The sequence below is a fragment of the Corvus cornix genome, chromosome 2 (assembly GCF_000738735.6).
Source record: "Corvus cornix cornix isolate S_Up_H32 chromosome 2, ASM73873v5, whole genome shotgun sequence".
In the NCBI taxonomy this organism is placed as follows: domain Eukaryota; kingdom Metazoa; phylum Chordata; class Aves; order Passeriformes; family Corvidae; genus Corvus; species Corvus cornix.
The window spans coordinates 27,090,192-27,102,813 of NC_046333.1; the positions used below are offsets into that span (position 1 = coordinate 27,090,192).

General features: G+C 43.7%; 1 protein-coding gene across 3 annotated transcripts in view; it reads right to left on the reverse strand.

Moving 5' to 3' along the window:
• LOC104688916 (cytochrome c oxidase assembly factor 1 homolog) overlaps positions 1–12,195 on the reverse strand; it is a 53,886-nt gene extending 41,691 nt beyond the window's left edge. Inside the window, exons 1-3 of one of the 3 annotated variants that reach the window (XM_039548890.1) lie at positions 12,129–12,187; positions 11,488–11,603; positions 660–752 (exon numbers count right to left, since the gene is read on the reverse strand). The gene's annotated coding sequence lies outside the window, so the exon portion shown is untranslated. Of the gene's footprint in view, positions 1–659; positions 753–11,487; positions 11,604–12,128 lie in introns of all 3 variants that reach the window. The other 2 variants (XM_039548888.1, XM_039548889.1) reach the window with 2 other exon arrangements.
• Positions 12,196–12,622: the final 427 nt, after the last annotated feature.

Genomic DNA, 12,622 nt, shown 5'->3' on the forward strand with positions numbered 1-12,622 from the left:
GTGATTCTTCTGCCCCCTAGTAGACATAATCTACTATATAAAATTTCTTCCATCCCAGCTTTTGTGAAATGGACAACAAAAGTATTAACCTAATTTCCAGAAGTTGCATGAAGTGTGTGTGGCTCTTCATGATCTTTTGAGGAGAAATTCACACACCAAACCCTCATGTTGTGCTCTGCTATGACCTGCTCTTGTATCTCCTATTTCACTTCAGGTCCGCAGCAAACTTCACCACATACAATCACTCACAACTTCACATCCATACCACAGTTAGGTATGGATGGCCTTGTTTGAAAAGCACTTGACAGGACATAGGGGTTCTCTGCCACAGACAATTCAGACCCCAACTGTTTAATCCAGCAAAAACTTCCTCACCCCTGTTTTGCACTCCCACCTGTAATGCAGAGATGATAAAATTCTTCAACCTTTTCAGCTAAATATTCTTCTACTTTTTAAATAGTACACTCCTTAGGACAGAGGGTCAAACACATACTTACCCAGAACCAAGCACAAATCACTCTTTAATTTAACTCTTTGGGATCTCTAGGTAAGAATCAGCCCCTAACATGTTAACCAGCTTTTCTTTAACAGCATTTTTAAAGCTCAAACCAACTGTAAATCAGATAAGGCAGATTCTCACTTTGGGCCATTAGGTTTACCTCATTTCCATCCTCCTGTCTTTTTATGCTCTTGGTGATTCCAGGCAAGTTTCTTCCTGGTCTCTTACACTTGTTTTGGGCCACCTCACACCGCTGGAGCCATGCAAGAAATTGTAATAACAATATTAACTGCTCAGCTTTGACAGGACATAGCTTATTTTTACTGGATTACTTTTCTGGCACAGCATTTAAAGCACCAAATGATTTGACACCTGTAATTTTATACTTGGAATAACACAGGGTATTCATACTTCTTTTGTAATGTAAGATAAAAGCAAACACTACATATGTTCTCATTCCAGTGCTGCTGTCTGACAGCTATTTGCCCAAGGAGAAAAAAGTACTGTTACATTACAGAATATGTGGAAAAGTAAAAGCTATGGAAAAGAAATCATTAAATAGCTAACTTATTCCCCTGCTAGCACTAGACTGTTCCCTGCAGCATGTTTCAGAGTGTTTTGTCCAGTCTGGTTTTACAAGTTTCACATTACTTTCATTTATATATTTAATACAGCACTGAGTCCAATGTGGTTTGGTGCTGCTTATTTTCCTTGTCTTTCAACTAGAAGACTCAGTGATACACCAGCTGTTCATATAGAGTCAGCTCCAAAACTACTGAAAAAATATCTGGACTCTTTCCACTGACTTCAACAGGCTTTTGGACCAGGCTCAGGAAAAGATGACGAATACATTTCATGTAAGACTAAGCAGGTTACAGTCAGCAAAGTATAAAGAGGATTAGCTGTGTAAGATCCAAAGGCACATTACCCTGCATGCTGAAATGCCTGCCTAACACACTTTCACTTTCACGGAGAGAAAGGGCCAGATTAATTTCTGGTGCTCTGCCACTAAGTCAATGCTACCATGCAAGGAATGAGTGTGATCTGGAATCCGCCCAGTTAACCTCATTACAACTGGGATTTTCCTAAACTAGAGGTGAGATAATTTATTTTCTAAAATTGCAAAACCAATAAGCAAATCATAGAATGGTTTGCGTAGGAAGGGACCTTAAAGCTTGTCTAGTTCCAATCCCCCCCCACCATGGGCTTTTTGCTTTTCAGATAAGTTTAGGTCTTTAGACTAGAGACCCTATGGAATAAGTATCTGGAAAAACACAATGGGTTTTGTCTCTTTCCTCTGTCAGGGAAGGATGAACTCTCTTTTACTTCAGAACCTGAAATGGGTCATATTTGGTTTAAGACATACATATCTAGACCTTCGCTTTTTGTCACCAAAACAGATGGGCAACCCCAAACCAATTTGTGCATATTTTATGGAGCACTGATACTACAACATCCCCCCACTGTGTATGCTTTGAGTGCATGACTTCTGAAAGCTAGAATGCCTTTTATCAGGGATTATTCTACCAGTGGGGGATTCATTCTGAACAATACCATCAAATGAAGATGGTGGTGTGCAGTTATTCTCCCCACCCTTTCAAAGTTCACAGTAAAACGTGTCAGTGTTAGGGATGTTCTCAGCTGCTGAGAATGCTTTAATCAACCAGACTATTTTTTCTGTTCCTTCTGTTCCCTAGGGACAGGGAACTTCATAGCACTGCTTTGTTGTACGATGTGTACAGTTATAACCTACGCTAAAAGTATGCCATTAATGAATGAACACTGAGTGTGTGTGTGTCAAGCAGATGAGAATGTTCTTTTGATCTTCTGAGCTCCACCACTGTGGCAGACGGGTGTCTAAACTGCTTTATTAATGCACTGAAGTCTTCCCTCATTTCTCAAATAATACTGAAGAAAAATCAGAATTTCATCACGGTGTGATTTTCTGCTCTTCCAGTTCAAATCTAGCTGGAAGTTAGGGAGTAGGGGAAAAAAAAGATTATTTCTTTATTTATTTCCTAATTTTCCAGGGGGGTGGGAGGAATATTTCATGTGCTTGACACTCTCTGAGGCAGCCAACAGAAGCTTCTCAAATTTCTGTTTAATTTCAAAGCAGTTTCCACACAACATGGGAGGTGTATTTAGCTTTAGGTACAATTTTGAAACTAATTCACTAGAGGAAGACAATGGATTCAAAGGTTTTTTTGAGGATAACATAGAATCAGAATAAGCATGTTTAAAAATCATAGAGGTTTATGAACATGATTACAGCAATGGTTTTAGCCTCCAGCATATGAATAACAGTGAAAAACAACCCAACTGGTGTGAGGCCACAGAAACATATGGGAGAAAGTTTAAAGGCAAATGCCTGTAGGTAAACAATGTAAAAAATCCTTGATAATCCTTCCAAATATATGATTCTTATGTGGTGGTGTGATGAAAAACTGTGAATCCACTCAAATTTTCCCAGATTGAATGACATCTCCAGGGAGAAGAGAAAAAGAGGCAATGTAGGACCTCTGCTCTGTAAAAGAAGCAAATCAAATTACCACTTCACAGGCAGCTAAGCTGATCTAACTAGTCACTTGCAAAAGTGAGAGGTCAGGTCTCTCAGTCTCTTTGCCATCCTCCCAGCTGCACATGCAACAGCTCCGTACTCCCCTGATCACAGAATCACAGAAAATGTTTGGGTTGGAAGGGACTTCAAAGATCATCCAGTTCCAAACCCCCTGCAATGGCCAGGGATGCTACCCACTAGATCAGGATTCTCAAGCCCCATCCAATCTGGGCTTGAATATTTTCAGGGATGGGGCATCCCTCTGGACAACCTGTTCCAATGCCTCAACATCCTCACAGTAAAGAATTTCTTCCTAATATCTGATGTAAACCTACTCTCAGTTTAAAACTATTCCTCTTTGTCATATCATCACAGGCTCTTGTAAAAAGTCCCTGTCCAGCTTTTTAAGGTCCCCTTTAGGTACAGGAAGGCTGCTCCAGGGTCTCCCTCGAGTCTTCTCTTCTCTAGGCAGAACACCCCCAGCTCTCTCAGCCTGTCTTCACAGGAGAGGTGCTCCAGCCCTCTGAGCATCTTTGTAGCCCTCCTCTGGATCTGTTCTAACAGGTCCGTGTCCTTCTTATGCTGGACAAAGCACTCTACAAACAGTCTCATGAGAGTAGAGCAGAGGAGCAGAATTCCCTCCCTGGCCCTGCTGGCCACGCTGCTTTGGATGCAGCCCAGGACACAACTGGATTTCTGGGCTGCAAGTACACATTGCCAAGCTTGCCAAGTACAATTGTCAAGCTTCTCGTCAACCAACACCCCCAACTCCTCCCCAAGGCTGCTCTCGATCCATTTTCTGCCCAGCCTGCTTGTGCTTGGGATTGCCCCAACCCATCTGCAGCACCTTGCACTTGGCCTTGTTGGACTTCATGAGTTTCACACAGGCTTACCTCTCAAGCCTGCCAAGTGTCATCACTTCCTTCCACACCTCACAGCTTGGTAAATCCTCTAAGTCACATCTGTCATGTAGTCAGCTATTTACCTCACTATGCCAGAGAAAGCTGCCAATCTTTCTGCTGTTTTTCTTCCAGGCTAATAGGTCAAAGCAGCTAATGAAGAGATCCAACACGTCAGAGCCAGCATGGTAAGCAGCAGAATTACCAAGACCAAGGACTCCTGGAGATGGAAAAAGGACTGGGGACTGCCACCTCTCTTCTGTGCAAACTGAAATTGTCTGAGGGTGTCTCATGGAAGAACTGTCTTAACTGCAAGAACTTATTATTAGAAGGGAAGGGGGAATTGAAAGAAGTGGAACAAGTAAGGGTCCTGTTCTTTGGAGGAGTGTGTATATCAGGGTACAAACTAGAGCAGTAGAAATCCCATAGGTCTGCAGAGGATTTCATGGGTAGAAAAAGCTGTGTACATATGCAGCAGCTGCAACACACAGGAGCAGGGGATGTATAATCTATATGCAAATAACTGTGTAGTTCCCCCATGAAAGCATGGGGCTGACTGCACAGCCTTAGTAGCTGCATGATATGTCTACATCAAGTCTGCTGTTTCTGATGTGTTGCACTTCATATGCATGGCTGGTCAGCACAGCACACACACAGAGCTGCTTCTGTGAGGGGCTTCATGTCCTGTAACTGCTGTGTGTGCTCACAGTGCTGACACCCAGAGTTTCCAGGCATGCAGCAACCAGTTCAGAAGTGTCTGCTCTCTACAGCTATCACATATCTGGAAAGCCCAGACAAATTTATGAAGCCCTCAAAATCTGCCTAATGTGATTTCCAGGTGCAAAGAGTAAATGTGTCTGGGAAAAGGAAGCCTGCAGCATCTAGGAAGTCCTTTGCTACCTGCACAAAAGCAAACATAGGACACCAAAAGTTTAGGAACACCTGCTCTGATGAAGTGAAGGCAGGGCTGGAGCTTAAGTCTCACATTCTTCACCTGTCTTCTCTACTGACTTGATTTACCACAATTACATTTGACAATGAATTTGAGAGGATGTGCTTTCACATAATGGAAACACGAGAGGAGTCTTGCAGTTCAGCTTCACAAATGTTCCTGTTACTGAGATCATTACAAAAGCTGCATAAGGAACTTATTTCAGGTCTAGACACCCAGGAAGAAAATAACTGTAAACGAGTAAGAGGCTATGCACTAAGATGAGAATCCACCCTTCTCTCTCCTTTAAATGGCATTGGCTTATAAAATTAATTACTTACATACCTCACAGAGACGCAATACTTAATTAATATTTGTTAAGTGCTTTGAAATTCTGATGGACGACATCATACTATTGTGCATCATGATTAATACAGTGTAAAAGTGATGCCATTGGTGTTGCTCAAGCAGAATGCTGAAAGGATATCTGTTGAGTTTCTCATTGAAAAAGGGGAATGGAGATAGAAAAGGTTTAGAAAACCAATTTAGAACTCAGCCTAAAGAAGAAGGGAGAACCGGAGAGGAGAGGAGCTAAGACATTTTTCAGAGGTATTTACTGTGCAGTGTGCATTAATTCCTGCAAAGTTAAAGTGTAAGTGCCTACAGCAAAATCCTGGCTCAAATCAAGTACAGAAAATGTTTCACTGACTTCAGTGAGGTGAAGATTGTTAGTTTTTGTCATAATTTCCAGCAGATGCATCCCATACGCAGGTTTGCAACTTTGCACGGCTCCTTGTTTATAGTTTAGGTTCAGGAAATAACCTCATCAAGCTCAGGCACGCTCACCATATAAAGGCAACTGCTCCACTTCTAATCTTTCTACTACATCCCACACTTGGAGTAAACCTTTCCATTCTGTTAATGAACTTGGACCTGAGCTACCTATTTAAGTTGGTGGCAAAACTCCAATTAAATGGAAGCTGTGTGGAAATCACTGTAGATTTTGTAATAAACATGGGAAGCAAACATCCTGTGTTTAACAGTGTACACTCCTGGAGTTCAACTCATTACTCAGAATTCTGTGGAATTCTGACTAGAGAAACAAATCAAAACAAACTAACCAACCAAACCCCCAAACTCCCAAAGTAACAGAAATTCAGGCAACTTATATTTTTAAGCATTAGTCTTTCATACCTAGTAAGATTAAGATTCAGAGAAACATGTTCCTCACCACTTCTGGATAAGGCAGAGTTAATTCAACTGAAAGCTTTGCACCTGTGAGGCTCAAAGAAGAAAGGTTAAAAAAAATAGCAAGGGAGAGGCACCAAAATTTGAGAGAAGGTACCTGTGAGCTTCTAGTATTAAGAAGAGTCACTTTAAAGCAGGCGCCTACAGCTACTTTAGGTAGTGAAAATGTTCTAGGTTTCAAATTTTGATACATTTTTGTTTTTGATAAGGATTGAAGACTGTTATGTGGTGTGTACGGGGCTCTTGGTAAGCTATTAATTACCCTTTTCCAAGTGGTCTGTGATGGCTTCCATCCTCTTAATGTACTCCTACTCAGCACAGGAAAACTTAGAAGCACTATTTATTCTAAAGCATTTGTTAAGGTGGGCTCTCTAACCATGCTACGTGTAGAAATGTTGTACTACAGCAAACCAGCACTTGTAGAGCAGTTTTGTGTCTATGTAACTGGTAGACCAAATGTAATGATCAAGTTGCACATAGCAGCTCTCCCTTTCACTTGTGCTAGCATGCTGTATGTTTTTAACTGTAGTGCAGGCTCTGAAGCACGTAGGCTCGTAGTTTTCTCTCTCAGTGCTTGTACAGCTGTGCCCACAAATGTATGTGTCCAGTAGAATCCAAGGAAATGTTCCTGGATGCCAGGATTAAGCTCTAATAACTCACATGCAGCTCACATTGTAGTTCTAAGTGTTGACAGTTGCTTTCCAGTCCTACTGGAATAAGCAACATCATTCTTCCATCTAAACTCAGTAGTCAAAATCTGTTGGTGTATGACCTACACCATGTTGCTGCTCTTGGGATCCTAAGGAGAGATGGTATTAAGGTGCCAAGGCAAAAATTCAAGCCTAAAGATTTTATTGACTAGAAGTTAAATGTGTGATACTTAAGTCACGCAAAAACAGTGCTGTGTCACTCGTGTAAACAGGTAGGCTGTGTCTCTTTCCTCAGAATGTTCATTAATAAGATACTTACTGGACAACCAGTACCACCAAATATGGCAAATGCTTCTCCAAAGTCTGTCTTTATTATGGCTGGAGACAATGGTGAGCAGGCAGTACAGAGGAAAAATCATTCTGTCAGCTTCTTGGCATGGGTACTTACAGGGAAGGCCACTGAAGAGATGCTAACTACGTATTCTGAAGAGGTTTCAATTTCGTGGAGGGGCCAGAAAAAAATTATACCAGAGATCAGAGTAAGCAAGGCTATACGTAAGACTAAGCATTGTCTGCATTTTGCTGACAAGACATGAAGGATTTTCAAGATAATACTGTTCTTCATTTTTAGACATCAGGAAAAAACCCTATCCTGCTAAATAAGGTATTTCATGACTTGTTTGCCTCTCTGTGTGTCCATCTACATTATCCTTGACTTTTTACCTGGCTTTTTCCTACTGGTTTATGCTTTTTTCCCAAGCAGGCTGAACAGCAGCCCAGCAGCAATCTCTAAAAAACCTGCACCTGTATGGAAAGTACCTGAATTTCCTCTAAACCTATCAAATGAATCCTAATCACTCATCTCACATGCTTTCCAGAGCAGGTTCTTGCAGTTCTCTAACCTTTTAACTTATGTTTTTGTGCCTGGTTTTAATGTTAAAACTTCTTTTGTGGTTCTCTTATGCCATGAACAGGGCAAATATATTTATTTTTATCTCTGGCAAGACTTGCATTCCTTCTACTTACTTATAACCTGCCAAACTGAACTATCATTTGGCAGTTTAGTCACTCTGTATCCACAAATGCCTGTGTACTCGGAGTACCTTTTTATTTTCTCCTACCTGCCAGGTACCCTACACACATTTCCAAGCCTCAGGTGATGGATCTCTCATGTTCATTAAAATGAATGTTGTTCAGATGACCGTGTCTTTTCGAATAGTCCAGATCTTGGTGTATCATTCTGTGTTTACACCTTCAATTTGTGGTGCTCACCAATACCACACAACCAGTTGTAGGGACTGTTGTAGAGTGCTAAAAGACTGAAAAGGAGTGGTATGAGGTCTTTGGGACTGCATTAGACTTCTGCTGGATCAAAGTTCCCTATAGATATTCATTCCCATTTCTTATGGGTCTTCCTTCTCGGGGAGTTCAATATGTCAATTTTAACTATTTTAATGCTAGACTGGATTCTTAGAATTACTGCTGGCTATGTCTATATCAGGAATAAGCATGAGTCTGCGAATGAAAATACCTGATGCTGAGGGTTGTGTTCCTACTATGGGTTCTGTGCATGTGGTTTGTTTAGGTTGGCTCTTGCCTGCCCTCACAGACTTTCCCACCTATGAGTTGTGGAGAGTGTTGAGCATTCACTGGTGGTGCAGCCTCTGGTGATCCAGCTGAAAACTTCATGTTCAAGTCAAAGTGCAGTACATGGAGATAATCTGCTTCAAGCCCACGCTCTTGCCGCTCACTTATTTAACATCATCAAAGTGAGAATCTGCACTAGTGCTGGTGCACAGATCACCACCTGTCAGACAGTCTGGGAGATTACTGTTGCCATTAATGAACTTAATCCACATCTGGAGAAGGCACACAGGGATGTGGAAGATTTCTATCTCTTTGTTAGTTAATGGGAGAAGCTTACAAAGTCAATCTTCAAAGCACAGATAGGAAAAAAGAAAACATTCCCTGTTCACTGCCTCCAGTTTGGATCTATAAGAGGTCTAATAACATGATGGCAGAATACATTTTGATGTAATGGATAATTGAGTTTACTATGTTTAGTGTAGTGATCAAATTAATAGCAGGATTGACTTTTTATTTGGTGTAGGGAAGGGTAAGAAAGGCAGGGCAAAGCCCCTATTATCTGCTGTGTACTGAAGATATGCAGAGTACTCTGAGACAGCTCAGGAAACAGGGACTATGTATTTTAGCTGGTGGAATGCTATGCAAACACTTAGTGAAAACACTTAAACACCAAGAAAAGCAAATTACTCTGCCCTGGGAAAAGGGGGTGGGGGTGGTTAAATTCAACTGCTATTACTGCCGTGCAGTTGTTAAAAAACCACCACTGCACCACAGCAGATGAAAGTATTCCGTCACTTAAGACATTCTTATACCAGAAAGGATGCCTGAAACATGCTAAAAGACAAATGTCAGTATAAAGTACCTGGTGATGCTTTTTCAAGTGGCTCACAACAGGGAAAAGACTAAGAAGTAATGCTGAACTGATAACTTAAAATTTTACTAACATATTCCAGTATTCCTGTGTTTCAGGTAACTTTTCAGAAGTATACTCTCAAGAACTTTTTATTCCTTACAATATATTGAGAAGAAAAAAGTAAAACTGCATCTTCAAGAGGTTAGCTCCCACACTAGCCTGATGGTCACGTAACTGCTCCTTCCAGAAACTGACACATAATATAGCCTTTTTCTGCAACCTCCTCAGTTATGCAAAATCACAGCTCAAAACTGTAGACTGAGTCACTAACAGCAGTACAGAGAAATAGAAAAATCCAGCTAAGTGCCTTTCTTCCCCCTCTCCCCTCCCACTTGCTTGAATATGCAAGCATTTCAAAATAGGTATTCACACACATCACTTGTTGACTTCTGTTTCAGTGGCATTTGTACAGCTGGGACAAGCAGAGAGGTCTACACAAAAAAGCTGTCTAGAGCTGATGCAGCCAGCCTTCAGATCTGTGTCTAGAGCCTCCTCCTAATTCTCAGAACAACCGCAAGCTGGGCTGCCACCAAACCGTCCTCAGAGCTGCTCCAAAGACTGTGCTGCAGCCTGGGTAAGGCAGCACAGGCAAATGGGGGAAGCTGCTGTGTGACAGCAATGCCCACATGGAGGGACTTGTGCTGTTCAACAGATAAGCTGCATTCACCTGTGCTGGCTAAACTGGGGCAGGTATAAAAGAAAGGCCAAGTGCCCTAACAGCCACGTTGCTTAGGGAGGGTGTGCGTGGGCCCATCTCTTTGTGTGAGCTCCAGCTCCTAAGTGCCTTAAGTGTAGCAAAAACAACCCCCAGCATCAACTCTTCTTCCTGCTTGATTTTATGTTGTGGTCACAGCTGCAAAGGTAAGGATGTTATTTTGCTCCTCTGGCACTGAGTCAAAACCCCGAAGTTTGTATTAGAAAAGTGGCCTGGAAAGTACTGTATTAACAGACATGCAAAGCCTCTGACTTCTGGGGAATAACCAGCTTTGAAGTAAAATACACTCAGCAATAATCCAAGCACACTTCATTAATTTCTGAACTGCAAGGGCAAAGTACTACTCAGAAAAAGCTGTAAGACAGTAATGAAGGCTTTGGGGTTTATTTTTATTTTTAATCCCAAAAGCTCCTTATCTCCCTTCTTCATGTTTTTTCATTCAATTTACAGTAGTCTAAGTTAAAGCTCATCTAACAAAAAAATGACACATTAAGTTTAGCTAACCTCTTCACCACCCTCTTGATGAGAATCCTTTCTTCCTCGGTGGAATAAATGCAACAACTTTACAATTGGTATGTTGCTTGTTTAAGATAACTTTTCTTTGCATTTTGTGTTTAATGGAATTTGGCTGATGTGGGATATTTCAGCACTTAAATAATTGAGATAGTGAGGGCAGCAACTTTTGCCAAGTCTTAACTAGCACAAAAGGATCTCTAGGCAGGAAGGCAGTATTTTGTTATCTGTCAACATGCATGCATCTTTCTCTACCACACCCCCAGTCAAGTTTGAGAACCCTTGACACACCATGAAACATCGGTTTACTGTTCAAATTTGAGTCAAAGCTTAGACTCAAAGAGTAGTTGCAGTTTAACACTGGATTTAAGTGCAGGTCTGAGGAGCTGCTGCTGGAACGGGGGTGCTCATGCCACTTTTCCCATCCTACTGCTGGACTGTGCAGCTGCAGTGCCTGCCATGTCCAGAAAGCCTTGATGCACTGGAAAAACCAACTTTTAAAAAGCCAGCTGATCCCTAAGCCTGATGCAAGAGGTACAGCACGATGTTCAGCTGGGCGGTGGAACAGGGCCACCTTGCTGCCGCAGCCTGCTATTACTCCAGCCTTTGAGGCTGGATTAGGGGTTTTTAAAATTTGTTTCAACACTTCAATTCGTCAAAAACTGGCTCTAAAAGAAGCAATCCAGGCCACTCTTATACTTCATGTTACATGCTCTCTTCTTGCACTTAAAGAGTTCATGTGAATGAGCAGAAAGAAACCAACTAGGCTGGAAAGCAGGAGCACCTAGCCTCACTAATAAGAAGGGGTAGGGGAAATCTTGTTCCCTTCAGTGATCACAGCAGACTTAAACAGGAAAGTTCCAATTTTTATGAAGAAACATAGCAGTGTTTGAACATGAAACCTGCTCAAGATAACCTGGTCGCTTCACAAGCTGTACCTGAATAACAAAGTAAATCTGACTGTAGATTCCTTACCATGTGGATGAGTTACTGCAACCAACTTGCTTTATGTTCGCCCTACTCTTCACATTTCCTCTGGCTGTGCTCCTGCCACCGAGTTCCCCACAGAACAGAGCACCGTGGGCCTGTGCCTGTTTTAAGCAACAAGAGATGTTTTCTGCCACTTTTCTGATTATTCTCTGTGTATCAGGCTTTCTCTGTAGCTTGCTAGATAAATTTGCCTTGCACCCCTCTTCTGAAGGCGGCCGAGACGTATCTCAAGTGCAATTACCATTAACAGGGCCCGAAGGGAAATGTGTTCAGGCTCTCGGGGTCACTGAGCAAGCCCCGACTCGCCTCACGGCACTGCTGCCCTCGCCGAGACGCCACCGCCCAGTGCCCCTGGTTTGACCCCCGCCGCCTTTGCAGGCGCCCGCCGCTCCCCGAATCACTGCGGCGCTGCCGTGGCCGGAGCCCCGACGGAACTCCCCGCGTACGAACCCCTCCCGCGCCCTCTGCCGCCCCCGCCAGGCCCCGACCGCCCCCTGCCGCCGTTTGCGCCAGGCCCAGCCCGCCGGGAGGGGCAGCAGGGCTCGCTGGGGTGCGGCGGTGCCGGCGGGAGCGGCGGCGGGGCCCGCCCTGGCCGTGCCCCGGGCTCGCTGCCCGACCCCACTCACGGCAGCGGCGTCGGAGTCACGCGGGCGCCGTGGGGGCCGCCATTGCTGCGGTGCCGGCGGGGCGCGGCAGGGGGCGCTGGCGGGAGGCGCTGGGAGCGGCGCGGGGGAGCCGGGGGTGTGACACCCTCTCCTGAGTCGGAAGGGACCCGCAGGGACCATCGGGTGCAACTCGTGGCCCTGCACAGGACAGCTCCAAGAGCCCACGTGCCTGAGAGCGTTGTCCAGGTGCTTCTTGAACTGTGTCAGGCTTGGTGCTGTGACCACTTCCCTGGGGAGCCTGTTCCAGTGCCCAGCCACCCTCTGGGGGAAGAACCTTTTTCTAATACCCAACCTAAACCTCCCCGGATACAATTCCAGGCCATTCCCTCGGGTCATATCACCAGAGAAAAGAGATTAGTGTCTGTCACTCCTCATCACGAGGAAATTGTAGACTCTGATGAGGTCTCCCCTCAGTCTCCTCCAGGTTGTACAGACCAAGTGACCCCAGCTGCTCC